The following is a 27559-nucleotide window of genomic DNA, read 5'->3' on the forward strand; positions in this document are numbered from 1 at the left end:
GTGAGATAAATTTGACAAGCATGCTCAGCAAAATGTGTGTCGCATACTATCTCTTGATTCAAAAGCAAACCTCAGATGGTAGTCCTAGTGAATATTTAGCTAATTTCTGTACTTGCTATTTTCCATCTGTGGAATGAACTCAAGGCACCTTCATACAGCTTATCACTCAAGGGATATGCGAATCAGTGGAGGGGATCCACTGCCAGAAATGAAACCTATTTCCTTTCCTCCAAAAGTGACTCTATTCTGGATTATCCTAGAACTCTGAAAATAGCGTTACTATTTTAGTCATGTTACTTTTCCTTTCCTGTTCTCTTTAAGAAAAGAACAATTGTCAAAGTCATAAGAGGAAATCAACCGATTCCACTTGCTGCTTCTTACTGAGAAATTTTGTCTTACAGCTTCATTCCCTCTCTTTTTCTGAAGCAGGGACGCCCCCTCAGCATTTTGCAGCTTCGCATAAGCTTTTAAGTTTGGCAGAAAGAATAAACGCGTTATCGCATTAGTGGTAAGGTTAAAGTAAATTGTCCTCCCACATTTTAAAGATTTTAAATTATACTTAAACAGAAACACATATCGATGCTTTAATTAGTTTGAAATAAAGAAATAATTTGAACAAGGGGGAAAACAAGTTTGAAAGAAATAACTGCAAGGTTGTATTGATAACAGCAATGAATCTAATTTTAGATTGATAATCCCAAACTCTGAGAAAATTGGTGTAAGAGAGAAACACCCAGACAGCAAACTGGGGGAAAGGGGAGATCGTAAGGGCAATGGCAAGGAGAGAAAAACCATCCACGGTAAGAATTCCATGATAGAATCTTCTAAATATTCTACTTAAAAGGGATTATTTTTTCTCTTGAAATTGAAGCGAGGGGCAGGGAAGGAGAGTGCGGGGTGGAGGGAAAGACACATTTCCACAAGTAGGACCAGTGCACCAGCCTAACTGAGGAAAAATGAGAACAAAGGTCACAGTAGAGCTGAATTATGCCTGATTAGAATTGCTCTGATATTCCGAAGGCAGCTATTTCTTTCCACGGAGGGAGGGCCCAGCCCCAACCAGGAGCTCTTTATCCAGCATACACGATGTGTTCAGACATGCTGGGAGTGGGAAGCGTTCGGGCAGGGAGGCGACAAGTCTGAAGGGGCAAGATGAGGCAATGGCGGCTGATGACAGGCCTCTGCAGCTGATAACCAGGGTGTGTTCCGTGATGAGACTTGCCTCAGAGGCGATTTGTTTATACCTTGTAGGTAGGCGAGATTCCAAAATACCAAAATGACATCAAATTCTTTTCAAAGCCTATTCGAGGAAATGAAGTTAGGCTTTTTAACAGATGAGCCTCAATGAAAAAAATCAAATAAACAAGGTGATTCTCCAAACTGTTGCCCTCTTTTGATGGCCTCTTGGTAAGGACCCTGGGCGGTTTCAGTTAGCCCTAGAGGTGAAACTGGTGGGCAGCCACAGTAAAGCCTCGTCTCCCTCTCCAAGAACAGCTGTGATTTTATAAACAAAAGCTCCCCTCGCACGTGCAGCTTTTGTTGTCCTTTTTCTTCTTGTCGCTTCATTTTATTTAGATATTTTTATTTTTTTAATGTTTTTATTGATTTCAGAGAGAAGAAGGGAGAGGGAGAGATAGAAACATCAATGATGAGAGTCATTGATCGGCTGACTCCTTCACGCCCCCTACTGGAGATCAAGCCTGCAACCAGGGCGTGTGTCCTGACCAGGAATTGAACTGTGACCTCCTGTTTCATAGGTCAACACTCAACCATTGAGCCATGCCAGCAAGGCTATTTAGATATTTTTGAAGTGTCTTTTTCCTCCCTGGTAATGGTTCAGGAGCCATCAGAACAGGGGACTTAGGACTGTTGTCACATCCAAGGTGGTGTTTTCAATGACCTCATGGCCTCAGACCCAGTAATCGCAACAAATCCTCAAGTATAGGAAAAATAAACTAAGTAAAAACTTGATGCAATCTTTGTTTCAACTCAAAATTCACAGTACCCACAGCTTCATGTCTGTATTGTAAACCTGTAAAAATAGAGCTGCTTTTCTGTTATGAAGCTATGATCTGTCTTTACATGTGTGTTGAGGACTGAGATACTCATGTACTTTGCTTAAATCTATTTTCCATAATATGACATGGAATGAATCCCAAAATACCCCTATCTTAGTCTATTTGGGGTGCTATAACAAATTACCATACATTGGGTGGCTTAAACAACAGAAATTTATTTCTCACAATTGTGGAGGCTGGGAGTCCAAGATCTAATCAATGACAGATTTGATGTCTGGTGAAGACCTTCTTCTGGGTTGCAGACTACTGACTTCTTGCTGTGCTCTCACAAGGTGCAATGTGTGAGGGAGCTCTCTGGGGTTCCTTTTATAAGGGCACTGATTTCATTTGTGAAAGCTTTACCCTTAGGGCCTATTCACCTTCCCAAAGCCCCACCTCCTAATACCATTACCTTGAAGGTTACGATTTCAACATGTGAATTTTGGTGAACAAATATTCAGTCCATAGCAACCCCAAATGATTTTAACATTTAAAAAATATTCCAAATGTATTTATGTCATTTCCTCCCCAGGTGAATTTTGTTTTTGTCACTGTATCTTTCTACTTTTTGAGCAGAGCTATACGTTCATTTGTCAAGTTAGAATGTGGTAAACCCATTAACAGATAGAGAGCTGATGGACCTATTTCTAGTAATAAATTTAGAATGAAGTTTCCACATTTTTACTACTGAAATTAAAACAGAACCTCTTTACGGGCCTTTAAGTCAGATTGCTAGAGAGATAGGGAAGGGCTTCCTCCAGGGAAGAAATTCCTTCCCATTCCAGAACCAGAGTGAAAGGTGACTGGAGGGTCAAGAATCTAAAAATGCAATATTGTGGAAACTGAAAACAAGACTGGAGAAAGTTGTCTGCAATAAAATAAAATAAAAAACAGGCCTTCTTCTTACAAGGCTAACCTGGAAGCTGGATCATCCTACTAAGCAAATAAATGTTGCCTTCTCAGATGTATTTTGCAGAAAACTCATACTTTTGGCAAAATTTTCCTGTTACAGAGCAGTGTCTCTGAGGGCTGAGCATTAAGTTGAGAACATACCGAATAGCCTCCTAAAACTAGAAACCCCCCCAGAAATGGCAAAGATGGAGCCACGAGACCCAGACGCTGGAAGAAGCAGGGTCTAGGAATGCCTAACTTGCAGTCTTGCTCAGGATTACCCTCACCTCAGCTAGAATAACTACTGGCAGCATTTCAGAGCTCTCTCACATTCTGTTTTTGGGAGTGTTTTTGTTGTTGTTGTTTTTCTTTTTTCCCTTCCTCCCTTCCCTCTCCTCCTCCTGTATTCCAGCTGCACTCGTCTGACTCTGCACAGTGCACTAGGAGGCGTGGAGTTGGGGTGCAGGGCCCTTCAGGCAACAGAAAGCCAAGCATTAACTGGATGGTTTGGGCAAGTAACAGCTATTTACCTTGGTGTCCTCACCAATAAAATGGAGATCTCTATTTCTTAAGGCAGCTGTAAGACTAAACTAGGCGATTTAACACAGCCAATGGAATACGGTAGGTGCTCAATAACTCTTGTTCTCTCTTTTTTGTTAATCCTCACGTGAGGATTTTTTTCCCACTGCCTTTCAGAGAAACATTGATGTGAGAGAGACACATCCATGGGTTGCCTCCCATACAAGCCCCGACCTGGCCTGGGGTCGAGCCTGCAACAGAAGTATGTGCCCTTGGTGGGAATTGAACCCGGGACCTTTCAGTCCACAGGCCGATGCTCTAACTACTGAGCCAAACCCGCTAGGGCTCTTGTTCTCTTCTTTACCTTTCCTCTTTCTCTGCTGACTTCCCTGCACACCTCCCTCTTTCCAGTGTCCAAAGATCTAGCAAACAAATGACCATTGCTCTAGGATTCTGTCACAGCACACCGCTGAAGTCAGTTTCATTTGGGGCAAAGCCATAGACAGACACTCAACAGAAACCGTTGCCTCTCCACTCTGAAAGAACTTACAGGGAATAGAGTTCCTGGTCACCTTGCTGGGAGCGGTGACATCTGTGTGGATCCAAGAGAAGTTGCCCAAGTGAACAGTGCCAGGGGCCAATCCCAACCCCAATTGGGGGTGTTCCCGTCAGACGGAATGTCCCCTCACCTGCTCTTCCAGTCCTGGAGGGCAGGAGAAGAGGAAAGGTTTTCAGGCTAACCCAGCAAACAAAGTGTCAGATAAAGACTGATTTCATCAATATTAAAAATGTTTTTATGAAGTAGATTATAAGTTCACTGTGTTCGTGAGCATGCCATTTGTCAACACTAATCAACAATATGGAAGTTTTTGAATAAGAAGAACTAAAGTGACAACAACCACAGATATCCAGAGAGCAGCCTTCTGTAAACCTTTGAACTTTTGTAAGCAAAAACTAATTGTCTGTGCTGAATACGCAGCCTTGAGCACCTAGCAACAAACTAGCATAACCCAGAAGACAGTTTGCATGTAAAGCACCAGGACCTAGGCTCCACTACCCTCCCTGGGGCAGGAAAAAGGAATTTATAAACCAAGGGCAAGCTATAAAGGAAAATCTGCGTTTTAATCACTGATTTATTTTCTTTTTGTTTGTTTGTTTGTTTTTAAGTTTCAGAGTCAGTATGTTTGTTTTTATTATTTTTAGCAGTCTACTGAAAGTTTTCACTGTAAACAAAGCTCTTTAAAAGAATGACCAAACTGATAGCAAAGCCACTTTTGTATTTGGATCCCAAATTTAGGAAATGGCCTGTACATTTTCAATCTAAACTATAGTCTGGCCTTACTGTTAATTTTGGAACACCATAATCTAGATGACTGCTGAAATCACTTACTGCTGTGATTCAGAGTAGGAACCTGGGAATCACACCCTCTTAAATTATCCATCACATCCGTTGAAATGAACTGTAAAGTCAACTTCGTGTTGATCTTGTGTGTGCTTCATATTCAACTAAGATGCTTACGTATCTAAATATGGCCACAGGTGTATACACAGCAGTTTCCTTGAAGCCATGACTGCTTTAATTTGGAAGAACATACATTATGACCTTTGTTTGGTTTCACTGAGGAAAAAGCCAAAGTATTTTAACAATAATATATCAATGAAATGCAAAACCAGGTACCAGTCCAAAAGCTGTGTGGATCAGAAATGTATTGGAGAAATGTGTGGAATTTTAGGTATTTCCTAGTTTCAACCAACATGTATCCTTGGGTGAAAACAGAAAGCTACTGGATGCAACCCGTTTGAGCATAGGGTTGATTGAACCAGTGCCTATTAGGACATACAGAGGCAATTTCAATTTCCTTTTAAGTCTTCTGTATCTCATTGCTGATTTTATCAATGGCCTCCTTAAATATAACTCCTAACAGTGTAGAACACACTCATTTGGGAGAAAGCATAGAATAGTAGAAAGGGCCTTCCTAGGTTCAAACCTTACAGCCAAAACTTCTTGGCTGTGTTGTAATCTGAAGCAAGTTCCTCTCTCAGAACCACATTTTCCTCATTGTAAAGTGGGGTTGAATCTACTTAGCACTCCAGATAATTAAGAGACTTAAATAAAATGAGATCATGTTTAAGTACCAAATAAAATGTTTGGCACATAGGCACTCAATATATTTTAAATGTTTGTTTATACTGTTTGTTATCTTTTTTATTTTTATTATGTTGGCTCAAAAACTGAATTACCAAAATCAATGTTACTACTTTCGTTTGATGTTTTTTCATAAGTTTTTAAGAGTAATAGCCATGTGCCTGAATAATATAAATTTGTTTTTACTAAATCAAATATAATTTTATTACGTGAAATATTATGGAAATCTAACCAATGGTGTGGATACAATCAAAAATACATGTTATGGAAGTGATCAGCTGTTTCTCTTTTTTTTAAATCTGGTTATTGACTTGGTTTAAGTTTGGAGTCTTTGTTTTCTTTTCTTTTCTTTTTTTTAAATACTGCTTTGGAGTAGCATTACTTTAGCAAATGTTCATAAAATTTTAAATAGAACATTTAAAAAATACCACCATAGAATGATTTAGAACATACCAGCCCTTTCAATATCATAGCACGTATAGAACATTATATTTGTAAAACACACTAAGGGAAAGAATTCAGACTGCTTGAGGACTATGGCAGCAGGCATAGAAAGACTATTTCCAAAGATAACATGTTTTTACTTCATTGTTAGTAACCTATGTATTTAAGAAAAATTAATGGATAAAGTTATTAAATGCTTACACTAAGCCCTGCCCTGTACTAGGCCATGGGGATAGAAAGATGAACCTGACCTAGTTCTGCTATCTAGAAAAGGCAGCATTTATGTAAACAGAGAATTATAATTTAATATAATAAACATTCAACAGTAGAAGTATATAAAAGGAGCTGTGTGACCACAGAAATCAGCCTAGGAACTCTGCCTGGGTGGACCAGAAAGATGCCCCAGGGAAGATGTCTAGGTTTTGGAAGAGATACAGAAGGCAAAGAGGAAGGGAGGTGCATCTTACTAGGGTGAATGAAGCCAGCCCGCGGACGGAGGGATGAAAACCACCTGTCGCCTCCAGGAATCAGATGCAGCTAAAACACTGCGCCCAAAGGGGAAAATGGTCAGGCATGAAGGGGCAATGGAGATATATTTGCAAGGTTTCTATAGGCAACAAACAGCCAGCAAAGGATTTTATTTATTTTTAGTATCTTTTTTTTTTCCTAAGGAAAAAAACTCACATAGCTCAGAAAATGAAAATACAAGAGGAAAAATGTGTTGACTCCATGCCCAGTTCACATACCCCTAACCCACCATTATCAATTTTCCCTCTTCTGTATAGAAATATATTTGTGGAATATTTAAACATTATGAATATGTGTTTTCCCCTTTGTTACACAAAGGGTAGTTCGCTCTATACCATATTGTACAACTTGGTTTTTTCTGTTTAACAATGTCTTGGTAATATTTCCACATTTCCCTAGAGAATTTCCTGGTTATGCTTTGCAACTACATAGTACTCCACTATATGGATATATCACAAATCATTTAACCAATTCCCTCTTTGCCACATGTTTAGATTGTTCTCAATATTTTGCTATTTCAAGCAATGCTTTACTAAATGGTTTTGTATACATCTCAATTTATCCAGAATGTCTTCAGGATTAATCTCTGAAGTGAAGTTGCTAAGTCAAAGGTTACATTAATTAGGTTAGGTTTTGCTACAATAATAAACAACTCTCAAATCTTAGTGGTTAAACATAACAAAAGTATTCCAACTCCTACTATATGTTCCACGAAGGTTGGCAGGAGGTCGGCCCCACACAGTCCCTCAGAGACCCAGGCTACCACATATTGCCACACACCCCTCCATAGGGGCTATAACTTTTGTATTTCCACCAGCCTATCTCTTAGGTCTGAACAAAGGACTATTGGTAAGCTATGAAAGCTAGTAATAATACCATGAGCTAACATTTGTTGAGCACTTATCTTTGTAACTATAACAAGCAAAGAAAGTATAAACATTCGCTCATTAAAACCTCATAGCAACTCAGGAGCTACTCTTATTATCACCTGATTTACAAAGGAAGAAACCAAGGCATGGAGAAATTCCTAGCTCAAGGTCATAGAATTCCAAACCCAAGACTGAGTAATAATTGAACCCTTGAAGTCATCCACTGTACTACCCTTCTTTTCAGTGCACCTATTTCCCAATAGGGCTGAAAGCTGCTTTATTTCAGTTTGTGATAAACTAAGGGAGATGGCACACAGTGAAATTTCCAGGTTTATATATAGTACCACATGCTTTCAGGGACAATCTCATAAGATTGGGTGAAGGAGTGGCTGGTGAGTTTTTGTGGATATTTAAAGGGGAGCACAAATAAGTAAACATACTCCAGAACGTGTGTCTAAAGTGAGGGGTACTGGTCTATATGATCCTAAGAAAGGGATCTAGGTGCCCTGGCCAGTGTGGCTCAGTTGGTTGAGAGTCAGCCAATGCACTGAGAGGTTACTGGTTCGATTCCCAGTCTGGGCACATGCCCTGGTTGTGAGCTCAATCTCTAGTACAGGGCATGCAGGAAGCAATCAATAGATGTTTCTCTCTCATCGATGTTTCTCTCTCTCTCTCCCTCTCCTTTCCTTTTTCTCTCTAAACTCAATAAAAAACATATTAAAAAGAAAGGGATCTAGCCCAACCAGCATGGCTCAGCGGTTGAGTATCTACCTATGATCCAGGAGATTGCAGTTTGATTCCCTGTCAGGACACATGCCCCAGTTGCTGGCTGGATCCCCAACAGGGCGTGCAGGAGGCAGCCGATCAATGACTCTCTCATCACTGATGTTTCTATCTCTCTCTCTCCCTCTCCCTTCCTCTCTCTGAAATCAATAAAGATATGTTTTTTAACAATAAATAAATAAATCAAATAAAAATAAAGGGATCTAGATGTTAATGGAGACAGCTCCCTGAAGACACTGAACAGAAGCAGCACTGTGCCATGGCAGTGAGGTTTGGCGAAGTTTTATTGAGTTCACCTCTACTTATTGGCTCACCTTGGGCAAATCATTTCCTGTGTGTTTGGTGCCCTCACCCTGCAGGGGGAGTAATCAGGTGATTTGGGAACTTCTTAGGCCAGGAGCTCTGCTTCCTTTAGAAAATCCATCCTATATCATTCCAAACATATTACAGTGATCCATATCCCCATTAAATGTGTTTTCTATAAACAGTTGAGAGAATTTTTATCATTCTTTTCTCTACAATTAAAATTATGTATGTAAATTTTATTTAGTTTGATTAGCTATGGTTCCTTGGTAATCATACTTATATAAGAATTTCTCACAGAATGGAAAAAAAATCTAATCCACAAAGTATTTTCAAATGTAATGGAATTTTGTTAATAGTTTTATGTGATGCTGACATAATGTTAGTTAATGACAGCATTTAATTAAATTTTTATTAGTTTTGATTTTGCAGTTTTCTACTCACAGTTTAGCGACAGTAATTCTTTTCCAAGACTCAAATATCTTTTATCCTTTTGAAAGTTTCATAAGCCAGGGCCCAGCCCCTGCATGCATAGGACACAATCATAGTAACACCTGCTCTGTGCCCTCATGGGATTGCTGTTGGGTTCCACGCCGAATTGCTGTGGGTGAGGGGAATGAAAAGCTTTGTCCTTCAGGAAGCAGGAGGTAGAAATTGCTTTCAAGAAATCCACTGAGGTAGAGGGTGAGGCTCTGTGAGGCTGGTACTGGGCAGATTCAAGGGCTCATAGACTTGGTTCTTCCTTTTTGCATCTTCCATGTGTGGTGGCCAGACTTTGCTTCTGGGAACATCTGTGGAAATTCATTATTTTGTCTTTTAGGACAGGGAGGAGGAGCACTCAGTGACAGCTTCTTCGGTCTTCGTGGTCTATTTCTTGGAGTTTAGTTTATTTTGCTCCTGAGGTATTGCCTAGTCTGCCTGTCCTGCTATATATAACAAAATACCACAGACTGGGTGGCTTAAACAACAGACATTTATTTTCCCAGCCACAATTCTGGAGGCTGGGAAGTCCAAAGTGCCAGCAGGTTAGATGTCTGGTAAGAGCTTTTGTCTTTATCTTCGGTTGCAGATGGCTGCGTTCTGGCTATGTCTTCATGTGGCCTTTCCACAGGGAAAGAGAGAGACAGAGAGACAGAAACAGAGAGATCTGGTGTCTCCTCTAATAAGGGCACTAATCCCATCATGGGTACCCCACCCTCATGAGCTCATCTAAACCTACCAGCCTCTCAAAGGCCCCACCTCCAAACAGCTCACATTGGGAGTTGGGGCTTCAATATATGGATTTTGTGAGGACACTAACACCATTGAGTCCATAACCAGTACCCTTAGGTGCATATGGCCTAAATCAGATGTAATACAACCAATCCCTCCTGTTAGTTAAACAGAATAAGTTTGAATTAAAAGGGGACAGGGTATTCTTCATCTGTTAGTTTCCCCTGTTCCTGTAAACAGTTTTTATTATAACCTTTGGAAACATCTTGAATCTTTAAAATGTAAAGTTTCTGTGCAGGGAAAATAAATAGGCTCTCCCTTGTTAGGGAGGTAAATCTTCAAGAAGTGTGTGGGATTCAGTGGTAAGTGAGCATGCCACAAAGTGGAGTACAACTCTGAGAAAATGACACAGCAGAAAAGAGCCGGCAGCCTTGCCAAGCAGTTTCCTTTGAAACCCCAAGGCTGGAGCAGCCCGTCGGGTTCCTGGAAGGCCTTCGCTCAGCCATGTGGCAGCTGAGGAGAAACCCTGCAGTGTCCGTGGGGGAACTGGAATAATACCTCATCTGCCACCGGGGACAGGGACCTCCAGTGACACACACAGCCCTGAGTGTGCTCGCTGGCACAGCCCAGGCAAAGTGACTGATTGCACGCAGGCTCACTCAGTGACAGGGCGTCTCTAACCCACCCTCACACCCCAGTCACCAGCACCTACTGTCTCCCGGAGGCTGACGGATCAGACTGTACAGACGAACATTGCTCAGGCTCATTTGACGAGTCACGGGACAGGTGGAGCAGAGGTGACTGGGGAAAGCCTGGCTTCCCCTGAGCACTGTATTTTATTCATCGCATGGCGAATGCTGTCACTCACCCGGAAAGGTCCTAAATGCGCCTTCCTTCCGCTCCTGAGGCCCCGGGACATGGCAGCAGCTGTCTGGGTCACATGGAAGCTGCCCAAGAGGAGGGAGGAAAAATACCAGATCTGACCCGCCAGGCCCAGGACTGCAGGCAGAGACGGGAAATGCGACATCCGCCCTGAGGCCCCGCCACCTCCTGGGGCTGCGGGGAAAAGCTCCCTCCACTGCGAAGCTATGAGAAATGCCCGCGTTTTATAGGGGACTCTCCCTGTTCACAGAGCCTTGAAGAAGCTCAAGGAGAAATGTTATTAACAGAACTTAAAATGGGCTGAGCTTGTGAATTGGATCCCTTATATATGTGAAGCTTGGAAACAGATGATAAATATCAGGGCTGGTATAAGGACCTTGACATGTATTATTTCACTTACCCTCTCAACAGCTCTATCACAGAAGTGCTTTCAGCATGCCCGTTGTACAGAAAGGGCGCTGGGACTCAGATTACACACCCAAGATCACCCACCTAATAGGAGGCAGACCCAGGACTGAAATCAATGTCTACGTGCCCCCAAAACTTCTGGAACGGATAACCCTACTCTTATTTTCAAAAGTATCTTTCTGTAGTAGACGATGGCTTCTGGCAGGTAAGGACTTAAGAAAACATAAGAGGAAAAATAACCATCCTTTCTGCCACCCCAGACTGGGACAAATGTATGTGACAGGGCAGGGCTCTGGAATCGCTATCTAGCCTGGTTCTTGGTCCCTTTACCACAAGTGCAGGCTGTGTGAAGAGGGAGGGCACCCACATGGAGACTAAATTCTGGGCTCCCTCTACTCCCACATCTTCCCTGCAGAGCCCAATTTAGGGAGATAACTTTGCCCATCACTCAGATTCCTAGCCAAGCATAAACCATGAAATAACTAGTTTAATTGTAGATTCAATAGGAACACACAGACATCAGAATGTCCACAGGTACCCCTCCCTTATAAACAACCAGCCCAGGTCACTTATTTCTAAGGTGAACCTTTGTATGCATCAGAACCACCTAAGGGGCCTGTGAAAACCCAGCTTGCCAGGCCCTACCCCCAGAGGTTCAGGGACAGTGGGTCTGGGGTCAGGGCTGAGACTCTGACCCACATTCAGGTGCTGCTGACCCTGCCAGTGGGGAGACCACCTTTGAGATCCACTGCTTTAAGGGATAGAAGCTTTGGCTTTGTCTGCTATTTTATTTCTGGGCACTTATCAATGCCTATTTAAATATGATAGCAGCTGTTCTCAAGGACTTTCATTTTTCCCACATGTATTGGTTTCCTAGTGTTGCTGTAACAAATTACCACAAACTTAGTGGCTTAAAACAGCACCAGTCATCTTACATTTTAGAGGTCAGAAGTCTACAATGGGGCCGCAAGGCTGCACTCTAGGGAAAGCTCTAAGGGAGAATTCATTCCTTGCTTTTCCAGCTGCTCGAAGCTGCCTGCATTCCTTGCCTTGTGGCGTCTCCCTCCATCTCCAAACCAGCAGCAATGTGATATCTTCAAACCTCTCTCTGTCACCTCTGCTTCCACCCTCTGACTCCAGCCATCCCTCTTATAAGGACCCTTGTGATTACAGTGGGGCAAATCCCAACCTCTAGGCTGTGAACTTCCTGTTGATGAGTATTTATTTGTTAGGGCTGCCATAACAAAAAGTACCACAGACTGGGGGCTTAAAAAAAGGAAATGTATTTTCTCATAGTTCTGGAGGCTGGAAGTCCAAGGTCAGGTATGGGAAGGTTGTTTCTTCTAAGGCCTCTGTACCTGGCTTGCACATGGCCGTCTTCTCCATGTCCTTACGTGGTCCTCCCTCTTTGAGCATGTGCCTTTGGCGCCTTCCTCTTGTTATAAGGACCCAGTGGTATTGGATTCAGGCCTAATGACCTCATTTTGACCTAATAACCACTTTAAAGACCCTATCTCCAAATAGTTTCTCTGAGGAACTGAGCATTAGGACTTCAACATATGAATTTTGAGGGAGACACAATTCAGCCCATAATTCAAAAAGATCAGTTCCACTCCCCTTTGATGTGACAGGTAGACTAGGCAATTAGGGTGAAGTTGGAGAGTAAGCTAAGACATTGACTTTAAAAGTGTGCACCTCAGCCCAGACCTGCCTTGTGGTCTTAGGTTAGGCATAGAGGAAGGCAGAGAAAGTCAAGGAAGCCCCCAAAGGCTTGGTCTTTAGTCTGTGTAAGCAAGTAGTAGCATTCTAGCTGATTCACTGCAGGATTTCTGGCTTGATACATAATTCACAGCTAGTCACAGAAATTCCACCAAGTCAGTGTGCACCCTGGACACAGTGAGTGTTTGCGTTTGATGCTCTTTGAAAGGGCTGTGCTAGAGAAAATGGTTTCATTCTCAAGGCATGGCCCTGAGAAGTCAGACAGCCCTCAAGTAGAAACAGATCAAACAGCCTCATCTTACTCTTGATTCATGGGTTTCTCTTCAAAGCCCTTTAGAGGCAGGACACTGTAAATTGTCATTGTTAGAGTAAGTACTGTTGCAAGGTCCTTCCTGGGACATGTTGCATCTGTGACTTACAGGACCTGGAAGCTCTGACATTTTTCCTTGACGAATGTTTGCTACTCACTGATCAGACACACTAACCAACACAGGCTTAAAATATATAAATATACAAATACACACACACGTATACTCCCACTAAACCAGTCATGGAAAAGAAAAATAATATGATTCCACATGCACAAGGGACCTAGAGTCTTCAAATTCATAGAAACAGAATGTAGAATTGTGATGCCTGGGGCTGGGGGCAGAGGGGGCTGTTGTTTAATAGGGCACAGTTTCAGTTTTTCAAGATGAAAAGATTTCTGGAGATTGGTTGCACAACAGAGTGAGTGTACTTATTGAACTGTACATTACAAAATAGTTAACATGGTAAATTTTATGTTACATATATTTTAGCACAACTTTTTTTTGAAAACCACTGCTGGAAGCAATCATGTAATAGAAAGAATGGTTGAGGTGAAGCCAACCTCTGTTTGAATTCCATATCTGCCACTCACTAGATTGGGAGTAATGTTCTGTATATGTCTTAAAACAACAGCAATCATCTTATTATTCCTCCATTTCTATGGGACAAGAGTTTGGAGGAGCTTCACCTGGTTAATTGTGGCTCAGGGTCCCTCCAGATCTTGCAGTCAGGCGAAGGCTGGCTGAGCATTTCCCCCTCTTATTACAGCCTCAGCGCTTCTCAGTCTTTGCACATGGCTGACAGGCAAATCACACAGTTCCCTGGGTTCAAGGAGAGGGGAATTAGACTCCACCTCTTGACAAGAAGTGGTGACGTTCTAGAGCAGGCTTGGCAATCTGTGCCCTCCTGTGACACCTGGCTCACCTCTCAAGACAGCCAGCTTGCTCATGTATGTATGTCTTTGGCTTTGCCACAGTGGCAGAGCTAAGTGTTTGGGACCCAGATGTCATAGTTCACAACGACTAAAATATTTATGACTCTTTTTTAAATATGTTTTTATTGATTTCAGAGAGAGAGAGAGGAAAGGAGAGGGAGAGATAGAAATGTCAATGAGAGAGGGTCATTGATTGGCTACCTCCTGCACTCCCCCGACTGGGGATTGAGCCTGCCACCCTGGGAATGTACCCTACCCAGGAATCAAACCATGACCTCCTGGTTCATGGGTCACTCAACCACTGAACCACACCTGCTCTTTATAGAAAAGTTTGCTGACCCTTGTTCTACAAGAACATGTCAGGTGGAAGATACTGTTGAAGTCACCTTTGATAATCACCATCTGCCACAGGCAGGGTACCAGCCTCTCTAAACTTGACCTCCAGCTCCATATCTGTAAAATGGAATGAAGATCACACATAAAAAGCACAATTCTAGGCCTATAACAGATAAAGTATAAAATTCAGTTCGTGCCCAGCCAGCCATGGCTCAGTGGTTGAGCATCGATCTAGGATCCAGGAGATCAGGGTTCGATTCCCGGTCAGGGCACATGCCCGGGTTGCAGGCTCAGTCCCCAGTCAGGGGCGTGCAGGAGGCAGCCGATCAATGACTCTCTCATCATTGATGTTTCTATCTCTCTCTCTCCCTCTCCCTCCCTCTCTCTGAAATCAATAGACATATTTAAAAAAAAAAAAAAAATTCAGTTCTTCCCTTTCCAGACTTAATTATAATTTGACAGCCATGGAAATGTGTTTGCTGCCACTATAGGACTATTAGCAGTATCTGAAATTCCCACTTTTACACACTCCCTGGAATTAAGGCAGACTTTACAGAAACCACCTTTTAAAATACATATTTAGTACTTTGGAGGAAAGGAATGTTTGCAAGAATTCTTTTAAAAATGCAATCCTCACCCCCCATTCCTCAGTGCATTCCTTTGTAAGACTAGCTATATTTTTACCTTTCAAAGCAAATACCTAAGGGAATGGAAGAGGTCTGGGAAATTTGGGATTGAGCAAGCAGAGAAGAGAGTGTGGCAGCAAATCTCTGACTGCCCATGGCAAGAAAGACCGGAGAAATTTTACCTACTTCACAGCTGTGCTCAGAGCTGCCTCTGCCTCAGACAAAGCACTGAAAATGTTTTCTTGGCCTCCCCTTACCCTTTGCCTCCCTTTTTCTATCGCCCAGACTTGCTATCTCTGCTCCAGCCTCCTCCCACCTGCCAGGCTCTCCCTGAGTCTTTTTTCTCTCCTCCCGTGGAATTTCCAAGGCCAGTCTTCCAGCATGTCCAAGAGATTATCTGCCTGTGACCCGGCTTTACCCCTGCTCCAAATTTAAAAAGGAGCATACTGGAGCTTATTGATTAGGTATCTCTGAACTCTTCAGAAGCAAGCTTCTGTTCAAGAAAACAGGGACCTCCTAAAACTGGCACTTACTGTGGTAACATTAGACCTTCCAGTCCCAACTTTTTCTACCCACTTTCTCCAAACCATCCAAATTATCAGTTCTATTTATGCATCACTTAAAAAATTTTCTGTCTCCTCTTCAAGTTATGTTTGATTCCAATCACTTTTAAAATCTACTCAGCGTCATCCTAAACTATGTTGGAAGAATCATTCCCTTTTAATGAAGCTATTTGTTCCCATGTTATTTTTACATCAAATATTATAAATGTGTTTTGGGGGGGTTGGGAGGGGAGTATGCAATTTGATTAGAGACCATTCCCTTTGGTCCTATTAATTTTTACAGCAGTTTTTCCCACTCATTTAGCCTAAATTTGCAATTTTATGCAAATTTTGTAAACTAGTTTGTGGTATTCCCAGAGTCCCAACTCAGTATCAGCCAAAGGCCAAGTCAATTTATGCTGCTCCAGGAAGAATTGTGGTTTGGAAAAATGACTCAACTGGCTTCCAAAAAAGTAACAACTATCAGTCCTGCCGCTGGTGCTGCTCCTGCTACAACAGCCGCACAGCAGCAGGCGAGGGGCTTCGGCACCGGCCGCCTCCCGAGCGTCCAGAGGCCCTGGGCGCCGCCGTGAAGCGGGGGGACCTCCCGTCCTTCCTGCCATCGGCAATCAGAGTTGCCGCCACCCTGCTCTTCCCCAGCTGCTCAATCCCAGATTTCCCAGGTCTCCTTCATTCTCTTGGATCAGCAACTTTCAACCTTTTTCATTTCATGGCGCACATCAACTAATTCCTAAAATTCTGTGGCACACCAAAAAATACATTTTTGCCAATCTGACCCAAAAATTGGTATAATTCTGATTCATTCGCACAGGATAGCTGTTGTTGTGTCTGCTATTGTCATACTTTTATTATTTATTTATTTACTTACTTATTTATTTTTTTCCACTTGGATATTCTTCCCATTGCTTTTCAGAGAGTGGAAGGGAGAGAGAGAGAGAGAAAAACATCGTCGTGAAAGAGACACATCGATTGGTTGCCGGGGACCGAGGCTGCAACCTAGGCACGCGAGTCATTTTTTATTTGACAATCTAAGGGAAAGAGGTCAGTGTCCCTGATTAGTCAGGTATTGCATGTTTTAAAAAATTCTTGCAGCACACGTGTTGAAATTCGCTGTCTTGTGTGATAGAATTTGCCTTATAGGATCATTTAATCCAACTAGTACATAGAGTAGTGAACAAAATTCTACCTGATGCCTGAGAGCACTGGAATAGGAACAGAACAAGCAAAGTGTGATGAGTTCTGTAATAAAGATATGGAGGGGGTGCTGATGGAACCCAAATTAAGTGAACCTTGATGAATAAACAGAAGTTTCCCAAGCAAGGAAGGACACTTAGCATATATAAAGACATCGTGTAAATGCCTAGTGAAACAAATAAATAAGCAAATAAACAAAATTTTAGAAATAAAATCAAAGTGCCCTGGCCAGTGTGGCTCAGTTGGTTGCATGTCATCTTGTATACCCAAAGGTCACCAGTTCAATTCCCAGTCTGGGCACATGCCTGGGTTGCAACGGATCCATTTTTTTTTTCCTCTCTCTCTCAAATAAAAAAAACAACAAAAAAAAAACCATATTTTTTTAAAAATCAAATTGAGCCTGGCCAGGTGTGGCTCAGCAGCTGAGCGTCGACTTAGGATCTAAGCGATCAGAGTTCGATCCCCGGTCAGGGCACATGCCCGGGTTGTGGGCTTGATCAATGACTCTCTCATCATTGATGTTTCTTTCTCTCCCTCCCTCTCCTTTCCTCTCTCTGAAATCAATAAAGATATATATATATATTTTTTAAAAACCATAAAAATAAATAAAAATAAAATTGACATAACTGGTAAAAGCATTTATTTTTTCAAAAACTAGCAAATGTACAGGAAGGGCAGCCAATGAGTGTATCAAACCCAGCTCCTTGCCGTCTTTTCACCTGTGAACATCAGTGTGGGTTTGTCTTCTCAGTCAGATGCTCCCCATGGTCCCCAGATGGCAGCCACACAGTTCAGAGTGTCTCTTGCTGATGACAATGTCCAGAGGAAGAAAGGGGTGTTTATGACTCGTGTCACTGTAAATAGGGAGGTAAACCTTCCCAGAAGTATTCCCACCAGATGTCCCTTCTCATCCCTTTGTCCTATAGGCCAATGAAGATTCAGCCTCCAAATCTAAGGAGGTGCTCACCTCCCCCAAAAGTCATGGCCGAGTGGAAAAGTCAACAGCATCAGGGTCCTCCTCTTGGCAAGGAGGGTGGTTATCAGAAAGCAAACAGCAATGTGTACCACAGGGATAAAGGCCTGTAAAAGGTGGCATTCTGGAAATGATGAGTCGTTAGGTGTGAAAATGTCAGGAGAGGCAAATAAAATATGCTGCAGCCAGCTGGTAAAGGAGTTACATGCCAGTGTTTGTCTTATGGGTCAGTGTTCCTTAAATATTTAAAGAGTAAAATATCAAACAATGTTAAGAGTTTTTCATTAATCCTTTTTTTAATGTGGCAATCATATAAATTTTCTTTCAAAAACAAATGGTTAAATAAAAATATATATATACAGCAACACATATGGTAAAAATAAATTTAGTCAAGTGTCATAGAAGTGAAGACATAATAGTATGTCTAATTTTTATTCTAATGTTTGCACTTTTTTATGATTACAGTGGTAATGAATGTTCATTTTTCTAATTGGAGAAATCAGAGAAGCCTAAAGACTAAAATAAATATCATCTATAAGCCCATCACTGGACTATAACTATTTGATGTCAAAGTTGGGTTCTCATGTGCACAGTTTTATATGGAGTTACAGTAGTAAGTGATTTTCTTTTTTCTTTGTAAGAATACACTTCAAAGTCAATTTCTTCTCACCATAATTTTCTGTCAAATTTTGTGTCAAACAAAGGCAAACTGCTGCTGGTCCTTTTAGAGGGAAATAAGCAACAAATAAAGCAAATGCATACACTGGCTTAAGTTATAGAGTGCAACATATTACATTAGGAAAAATAAAATATCACTGTTTTAGGGTTTTTGCCCAAAAGGGGGGGTATCTTTCTGTTGACTTTCTACTTTGTAGAGCAGGTTATCCAAACCCAGACTCTATAACGTAAGTAAATAAGAAAAGCAGGCAAAAGCAGGAATTTGACTTCTGGCAGTGGAAGGATGGGAGAGGGATTACAAGAACTGAGGCCAAATCTCTCCTAGAGAGTGGTTACAGGTCAGGACATCTGGGCCTCAGCACCGACAGGTATTTGGATGTTTCTGTTGGCACCTTCAGGAAGGTTGTCTGTCCATTGTGTCTCCCTACTACAGAGGGTCAGAAGGTACAAAATTCTTTATTTTTTCACTTCCAATTTTAAAAAGGAAATCTGAACATCTCTCCATTTAACAACAAACAATAGCAAGACTGTTTAAAAAAGTGTTAAGACCTGCCTAGGCAGGTATCCATTATGGGTGTTGGTGGTTGTTGTTTTTTTACGTTCCCTTTTCTTTTAATTTTATGATTCTCTTTCCCACACACTTTGTGGCACTGTCAGTTTCTGGGGAAAGTTATGTTTTTTGTTTGCTGCTAGTTGTTAAAAATCTATTAAAAGGCTAATAATATCCTGCCACTAAAAAGCTGTTTAACCTTGGGCAAAATCAGTTAGCCTTTATGGTCCTTAAAAAGGAAAAGTTCAAGGGGGTCAGGCTGGGAGAGAGTTCAGAAATCACTGAGTTCTGTCCCTCCTTTTACACATGAAGGAGCTGAGATTCAGAGAGAGTGAGTGACCAGCCAGAAGTCCAACAGCTTTTTCTGAATTTTATTATTTTCATTTCTAAGAGTTCGGTGAATTTTAAAATTAATGATGCTGTGTTTGAAAAAGGCAAGTGCAAAGGAAACACTGAAGTGTCTAAGAATGAAAACAAAAGGGGTGAGAAATAGAGCTAAGGTACTTTATAATAATTATTCAAATATTTCTGTAGAAAGGAAGTGTGAACTGTATGAAATGTGAAACAATCCCTGCACAATAATTACCCACAAATATTTACTGAATGCTCACTTGGAGGGAATTGAAAAGATAATTATAATGTAGTAAGTGTTCTGTCAAATAGAAAGTGCCATATTCTAATGCTGTCTAGTAGAGGCATTCAGGACACTCCAGAAGTCTGTGGAGAAGAGGTGGCACCTAAGCTGGTACCTGAAGGAGGAAGAACAAGAACTTATTCCACTTGCAAAGGCCAGGGAACTAGATGGTTTTAACAACTAAAAGTAAAAGTGGTCAGTAAGTAGTAGAGTTCTGCGACCTGAAAGGTGAGCTTCCAGGAAGCAAGCTATTCAGAATCTCCAAAGCCATGGATTTGAGACTTTACCCTGAGGGTAGACCTGTGTCAGCTGGAGAGTGACAGGGTCTGTTTAGTACCTCAAGCTCTTGCCTTCGGTGTATACAACAGTGTGGAAAGCAGGGACAAGACAGACCCAGGGAGACCAATTAGGAAAGTTATTGCTCAAAATACTTTGACAAACAAAATGCAGAAAGCACACACATCTGGACACACACACAAAAACTGAAACGTGTTTTACAAAACAATACTTTTTTCCTTTGCTGGATGCATTTTCTAATGACATCTTTTAAATCTATTTCACTTTTTGAATAGTGAAACTGCATAACCCACCTCAGTTATTTCATGACCCATTAATAAGTCACAACTAGCAGTTTGAGAAACCTTGAGCTGGGAAGTTACTGTGATGCTCCTGAGAGGAGATAATAGGATCTAAGGAAGCAGAAAGGTGGGTAGGAGGGCCTGGAATGATTCCAGAGGGATTTAAGAGAGAAGGACTCACAGGAATTAGAGATAATGCCCAAAGTTTGGGCTTGAACTCTGGGTAGATAAAGGGGTCATTTGCCCAGATGGGGAACGTTAATTGGAAGGTCTGTTAGGAGTTTAAAGACACTGAGCATTTGAGAAATGCCCATTTTTTGGTAAACACAAATGTATCCCTTAATTAGTGGCACATCTGAAGAAAAACCACCTAAAGACTACATTACATAACTCCAGAAAGTGTCCAAGCTTGCCTGAAAGAGGAAGCAAAATGCTGGCGATGGGAAGGGCAAAACCATTAATGGAGAGGCATGGGCTCTGGAGGCTGAGCCTGGAAATTCTCCCGAGAAAGGACAGTCAGGCTGCAAATCCCGGAGAAACAGCCCAGATCACAGACTCACCTGGGCTCTGCTCTGGATGCTATCAGGGCTTTTGTGAGGCCGAGAATAGCGTAAGCATAGCGTTTGGCTTTTCGTTTAGCTAGCGTGTTGGCAGGAACTCGCTTCTGAACAGTGTTGGCATCACATTTAGATTCCCAGTCACCAGTTCAGCCACGTAACCGACACTTCTTATAAAAATCCATTAACTTTATTCTTCACGCGAGCCCTCAGGCCGCGCTGGGTCACAGGGAGGTTTCTTCCTTCCTCTGTCCGTAGCTTCCACAGTCCCAATCCTGCTCCCTCTAAATCTTTTATTTTACAAAACAATAGGGAGTGCTGGTAGCCCGTAGCTAGTTGAAGATTTTGAACAATAGGTGTTCCTGAGCCGGATTTATTGAAATGGTCTGGTCTGTGTCCTGGGGGAGATTGTAAATGAGATGTCAACAGGAGCTCTTTTGTGTGGATGGCGTCCAGCCCGAAAGAGAGGAATTTCCTTACTGTGCTAGTATTTAAAGTAGATTTGTTGCTGCTTTGGCTAAAACTTGCTGTCCCACTGCCTGAACTAACAGCAGAATGAGTCACTCGGTGTGCTTGCGACTTCCTTCCCCGCCTAGCAAAGCACTGAGTCAGTCATTTACATTTAGAAAGGAAAGCTCCTCAGAAGCTTTCTTGGATTTTCATCAGCATGAGCTTTTCTGGACCGTCACGTGGAGCTGAGCTGTCAGCAACCCTGTTGCCCCCAGGAGAGGGCAGCCTGGCCAGGCTCTTTTTCTCACTCCCTAAAAAACTTCTGGCTGTTTTGCTTTAAAAAAAAAAAAAAAATCCAGAGAGAGGGACAGACACAATTTCCTGCTTTGAGCCTTTTTCCTTTCTTTCTCCCCCTCCCGTTCCCCCCCCCCCCTTTTTGGTAAATGGCAGGCAATTTCAGTTTACTCTAATTACCGTGGGCTGAGGTTGGATTAATTCGATCCTTAGAAGATAAGGCAACCGTTTTTATTACTTCTCAGCCAGGTGCTGGAGGGTGACAAGACTCGCCTGTATCTGGAGGCCTGACAAGGTTATCAGCAACTGCAAACAGGCTGGACCTTTGAGCAGTGGCCATCAAAACGCTTCCGCTCCTCGTCATCCATCTCCCCACCCTTCACTGGCAGTTAATTTTGATTCCTCTGGTTTTTCCACATTCCTGCACTTAAACAGTCATATCATAATTATGAACAGTGTAAGTTGCAATCATGACCCAATCCCCAAACACGAGCATCAAATTCCAGCCTCGACCCCAAACATGCAGCACAGACTTGAACGTATTCTGACCTGGTGGATTTGCAGTAGGTACAAAAGTTGCTTCTTCAAAGAGGCGATACTTAAAAATCTTTCACCTCTGACAGTAGAAATCCAAAATTCTCACATTTACTTTCTCTGGTTCCTTTTGAAAAGTAGAATGTCATCCACACCAGGAGAGGGTGCAGTGCTTGTTTGCATAATAAAAATTGCTAGTGCTCAACCTATTTATAGCTGAGGTTCATTACCGTGTCTTAGTAAATCCATCAGTTTATTCTTTAATTCAAGCTGTGTTACATGGATTATCTCTGTTGGCCTTTGGGTTGGAAATGTGGTGCAAAAATGTGTCTTTTGAAAATGATTTTCAAACTGTCTGTAACTAGGTAACGCTTTAATGAATGAAGAGTGCCATTGCAGATAAACTTTTAGGTGAGTGTCCTGGGCTACATCAAATTAGTGCTGCGCCCGCCCAGCCTGGACCTAGCATGAGCCACCCTCCTGTCACTACAAATTATGGTGGGCCAAGGGAAGAATGCTGGTTTGATGGATTGTGCTGTGAAGCCAGACTACAGCTTGAGGACAGGGGATAGAATGAGGGAGCAAATGACACAGGATGAGTTGAAACACACACACACAACCTTGCAAATGTGAAGTGTTTACAAGAACACAACAGATTACCCCATTTTCCAATTTGTATAGAGATCAGTCCATGTTGTGGGAAGAGGTCAGTTAAAGTCCTCTACTAGTACCCCGACTATCCTTATAACAAAAACCATAATGGATATTTTTGATAGTGATAAACCAATAAACACCCAAAACTCCAATGAGGTCAAGGAAAGAGACAATGTCAGAAGGATTATGAGGCCTGATCTTAGATTCCTCTTTTCCTTAAAGATATAGAAACTTGCCCACCCACAATGCCAAGTCCAGCACCACCTGCCACCCTCCATGTGGGCTTGGTTGGGACAGAGCTCCATCTAGGACCTGAGCTGCCTCTGAAGGAAGCCCTGGCAGGTGAAGGAGTAATGTCCACCCAGCCCTTCAGTCACTGCTCCAAGGCATCTGAAGGGCCGGGTGGACATTACTCCTTCACCTGCAGTTCCGAAAGCCATTGCCTAAAACCTGACCCTGGAACCACCTGCAGTGAGAATGTTCTACTGCTTCTTGTAGACAGACAACTTAGAGTACCCCATTAAGGGTGCTCCCCCAGATCCCTTGGGGTGTCATGTATATTAGCTTTCTACATCCCAGAAAAAGTTCTGAATTCCAAAGGATATTCGGATAAGGGCTTTGGGATGCAGACATTGTTCTCACAAGGTTCAAAGGTGATCTTAAGAGGCTTAGGTGGGAAGAACCCAGGTTCCAACCAGACTCCACCCGGAGAACAGGGACAACCCAAACTCTCCAGCCTCCTTGTCACTTGGGGAATTGGGATTGTGGATATGCCTGGTTTATTAAATTCAGTGACTGAGGATGATGGTGGGAGGTAGGCAGAGTGAACGGATACAAATTTTAGTGCTGGCTACACCAGTTTCCTGGGTTATTTTCATTTAATTTTGGCAAATGCTAAAAACCCAACCGTAAAGTGGACTTTTAAGCGCAGTCTCCACGTGGCCCTTTACACTCAAACTGTAACAGTGCAAGGACTGAACTCATGGTGCGGACAGACAGCCCCGCAGGGCACCTGGACAGGTCCTCATCTGTCAGTGACACAGTGGATAATGAGGTGTCATTTTCAAGTGCCGGCTCTGGGATTTGAGTCAGTAAAGGGCTGGTGTCCTTTCTGGGCCGAGCAAACGGTCTTCCACAGGTTGACCCAGATGGTTTTTCCTGTTTTGACTTTGAAAAGGCGGGTTTCGGGGAGGAAGGAGAAAAGGAGGAGGATGAATAATTAACTGCCTAACTACACAGACCAGGGCCTCCTGTGGCCTCCCACAGGCCCTGCTCTCCAGACCCAGGTAATTATGCCTCATCATGTGCAAACCAACAGGAAGGAATGGTGGATGCATTTTCTTTCTTCTTTACTTCCCCACACATCCTGTTTTCCCAGGTTTGGGGGTTTGAGTTTGCCGTTTGCAAAAACTTCTGCTCCTGGCTGAGCCCTCCCTCCCGGGCCTCTGTCCATAGGGCAGCAACATCGGGCTGCTCTGCTGGTTCTGCCTTCTTTCCAAAGCCCAGAGAGCGTGCCACTGAGCAGAGGTTACTGATAAATCCAGCTTGGAGTTTTAGTTTGGACTTAGCCTGAGTGGACTCTCGTTAGACATGACCGACCCTGGTGTGTACACAGGTCGCTCACTCTGCACATCTATCCTGCCTTCTCAAGGGAGACAGGTTGGCAACATGTGCCCGATAGCTTGCTCCCGTCTAGAACCAACCAGCTACCCCATACAGCCTTGGGGCAGGTACGCTTGAGTTCTATTTTATTTTCCAGACACACAGCTAGCTACTTGGCAGTAGAATCCTGTTCAGTTGTGCAAGCAATTCCAGATTTTTCCTGGCTTTAGGCTCCAGGTCCTATTTTGCTGGTAGTATAAATTCTCAAGAAACAAGACCAGGAGGCAAAGAAAGTTCCCTGGCTCTCAGATATTCTTCCTGTGCAAGCAGAAAGAGCACAAATTAATAAGTCAGAGAATAATAAGAAGTGAAAGGAACTGAGGAGAAGACAGGCAGCCTCACGGGATAAGGGCAGTTAGCATCAGGGACCCCACATACAGCCATCTGCTCAGTGCCTATAGGTAAAGCCAAGCAGAGAGAATGGAGGAAATGAGGTGGATAACCCATAGGAACAACTGGTTTCCCCTGATATTAGGTTGGTTTTTCACATACTAGCTCCAGGTCAAAAGCTGACCAGCCACAATTGCATTTGGCTAATGGCAAAACAGAAGTGGGCACTGGTGACGGGGGATTATCCTGCGACATCCAAGATCACTGAGAATAGCCTTGGTGAATATTCACTTTACTTGAGCCCTGGTGACCTCCCTGTTACTCCCTTTTTCTTTTTGCCAAGAAGTCTTTTTCCATCCCTGTTCATTCCTTCAGGTAACAAGTATTTACCATACACAGGACCACCAGGTGACACACAAGCTCCAAGTATCGTGGTCACATCATGAATAAAACAGACAACGATTCCTGACCCTGTGATTCTTGCATCCTTAAATAATTCCTTTCTCTCAATCTGGTCAGGAAAGAAAAAATTCACATAAGAGAAAGTATTGCTGAGAAGTGACACCTGAGAAGCAATGAATACTTGCTGATGAGAAGCCTAAAGGAAAAATGTCCTCTGCTCTGGCACTATCCTTACCCCAGGCCTCCTACTCATGCTGTCTTTCAACAAAACTCAGTCTGCTCTAACCTGAGAAGTTGGTACACCAGCTGCCCAAACAGGAAACCTTATATAATTCAGTGACCCTGACCTGGGCCCTGGATCTTCCCCTCCTGTAAACAGTCCATTCAACCCAGGAAGGCCTGCAGACCTTGCTGGGACAAATTTTGAAAGACAAACCATGTTACAAACATAGAAAAAAAATCCCTAAATCCTAGAGGAAGTGATATATCTGATTCAATTGTAGAAATCACTTCATAAAGTAATGGAACAAATGGAAATTTAATCTCAACCGATGAAACTGCCAGGGCAGTCACTTGTGTACATGGATGACTCAATAGCACCTGTTGGAAAGGCCGGGAAAATGAGCCGTGAAATCCTGATCAAATTTCCTACTGGAAGCAATAGCCCTGCCTTGTAAATTAGTAAGCCCAAAGTTTTCAACATCCTGACTTCAACATGTGTGCCTAGTTCTAAGAAGCTGTGACTCACCTTAGCTGCTAGGCAATTGATTCTTACTCAGAGCCCTGGGTTTTTAATCTTTAGTATTAAATGGTCTAGGCAAATTCTAGCCAAATGTCTACTTTCAAGATGTTCTTTTGAAATGATTGATTTCAGGCAACAACTGGTTTTACATATGGTAACCCTCAATTTCTAATACTATTTAACTTGTTGCCAAGCTTCATTAAAAGTCCACATTACAAGTTTTAGACCTCAGCCCGCCCCTGGACCTGGGCCTTCTAAAATGACTTTCCTCCAAACATCATTTAACTTCCTTTAATTTAGTTAATTAATGGAACTTTTTGAAGAGAACAGTTCCTTTGATCTGAGCCTCTTTCTTAGTTTCCAGTTAACATTTCCAGAGAGGGAGAAAGAACGGATGTCCTCGCAACCAGCCGGAACTACCAGCAGCTCACAACTGTGGTCAAGCCTCCAAATCAGAGACAGAGCAAAGGAGTACCTGAGGAAGACGAAAGAAAAACACTGCCCTTGGCATTTTTTGTGGGTGTTTGCCCCACACAGAGATAAAAGAACTAAGGTGGGGCTGTAAGGCGTGCTCTCTGGGAGGCTGGGCCCACAGTCTGGAAATCCTAAGTAATCCTGGCAGATAGGCAAGGGGGAAAGCCAGCAATGTGAATTACAAATGCTTCTGCCTGAGAGAAAGTTCTCTTCATTCAACACACAAATTCGGATAAAAGCGGAAAATGCATGTCTCACCCAGCAGGAATCCTCACTGCCATCCACCAAACCAGATGGCTACAGCAGTTCCTGCTTTTCAACTTTCCATTTTAACAAAACATGTTACGCTGGATGCTGCTTTAAAAAAAAAAATCTGCAACCTCAACCCAGAACTCTTACCCTGCAGTTAGAGTAAAATTGTTGTTAAGGCGATAAATTAAAAAGCAAGACATTCTGAGTCTTGACTTCCACTCTTTATGCTTTTTTGGAAGACAAGTCCAGTAAAGCTGTCCATGCCTTTCCGCAGCGTGACTTACCTTGGAGCGGAGCAGCAGAGCTCAAGGTCCATCGGTGATGTTCCAATCCCGGCCACCAGGGGACACTAGAGAGTAGAGTAGTCAGTCACAAAGTACTTTGTTTTCTGAGCCTTTTGATTGGGAGGGAGGGGTTTGGGGGTGGGGGTGGTGTAGGAGATACAGCTGACTTTAAAAAAATCCATTTGTTCTCTGAAATTATGCCACTTGCCATTTTATAAAGCAAAGGTTGCCACGTTACCTGTTGCCAGGTTCCTGAGAGTGCTTGGGGAAAATGTGGGCGAGAAAGGTACAGCACAAAGTCCTTCAGCTTGGTGGCTTTCAAGCTCTGTTGACAGGCTGGCGCTGACATTTGGAGAGCAGCTGCCGTGGATTGCCTGAGCATTGTTTGATTGTAGTTCTAACAGAGGAGTGGCTGCGTCTTACATCATTTCCAGGCATGAAGTGCCTGGGGCTTTTTTTTCCCCTTCTTTTTTAATGACTAACTTTCTGATCCCTCCCTCTCTGGATTTTGGTACAGTACCGGCACTGTGAGCAGCAAGCTCACCTCAGGAAGCCCAAGTTTTGTAGCAACTTGTTAAAACAACTTGAGTGCCTCTTTTAAAAAGTTGTGACTGAAACAAACCTTTCCATTCTTCCTTCTAGAACAATGTTGTGTTTGATTAGCCTCAGAGCACTGCTCCCTGAAAGATCTGTTCTCCCCACAAGAACCGGCTGCTATCAGTTGAATAGATCTCTGAGCCAGACATGCCCAGGCTTGGGGCATTTGTCTGGCATTAGGAAGTGTCTGG

The 27559-nt window shown here is 42.7% G+C and overlaps 1 protein-coding gene, 1 long non-coding RNA gene and 1 pseudogene across 9 annotated transcripts in view; 1 reads left to right on the forward strand and 2 right to left on the reverse strand.

Moving 5' to 3' along the window:
• DLGAP1 (DLG associated protein 1) overlaps window positions 1-27559 on the forward strand; it is a 587128-nt gene that overhangs the window by 510343 nt on the left and 49226 nt on the right. The window lies entirely within an intron of this gene.
• LOC148092752 (uncharacterized) lies at window positions 9297-27268 on the reverse strand (annotated as a pseudogene).
• Window positions 19957-22976, reverse strand: LOC148092753 (uncharacterized). Its single transcript, XR_015714819.1, has 2 exons — window positions 21618-22976; window positions 19957-21091 (listed from the first exon to the last, which is right to left on the reverse strand). It is a non-coding gene; the product is annotated as an uncharacterized LOC148092753 (long non-coding RNA).

This window comes from Miniopterus natalensis, chromosome 7 (genome assembly GCF_054644295.1).
Source record: "Miniopterus natalensis isolate mMinNat1 chromosome 7, mMinNat1.hap1, whole genome shotgun sequence".
Taxonomy (NCBI): domain Eukaryota; kingdom Metazoa; phylum Chordata; class Mammalia; order Chiroptera; family Miniopteridae; genus Miniopterus; species Miniopterus natalensis.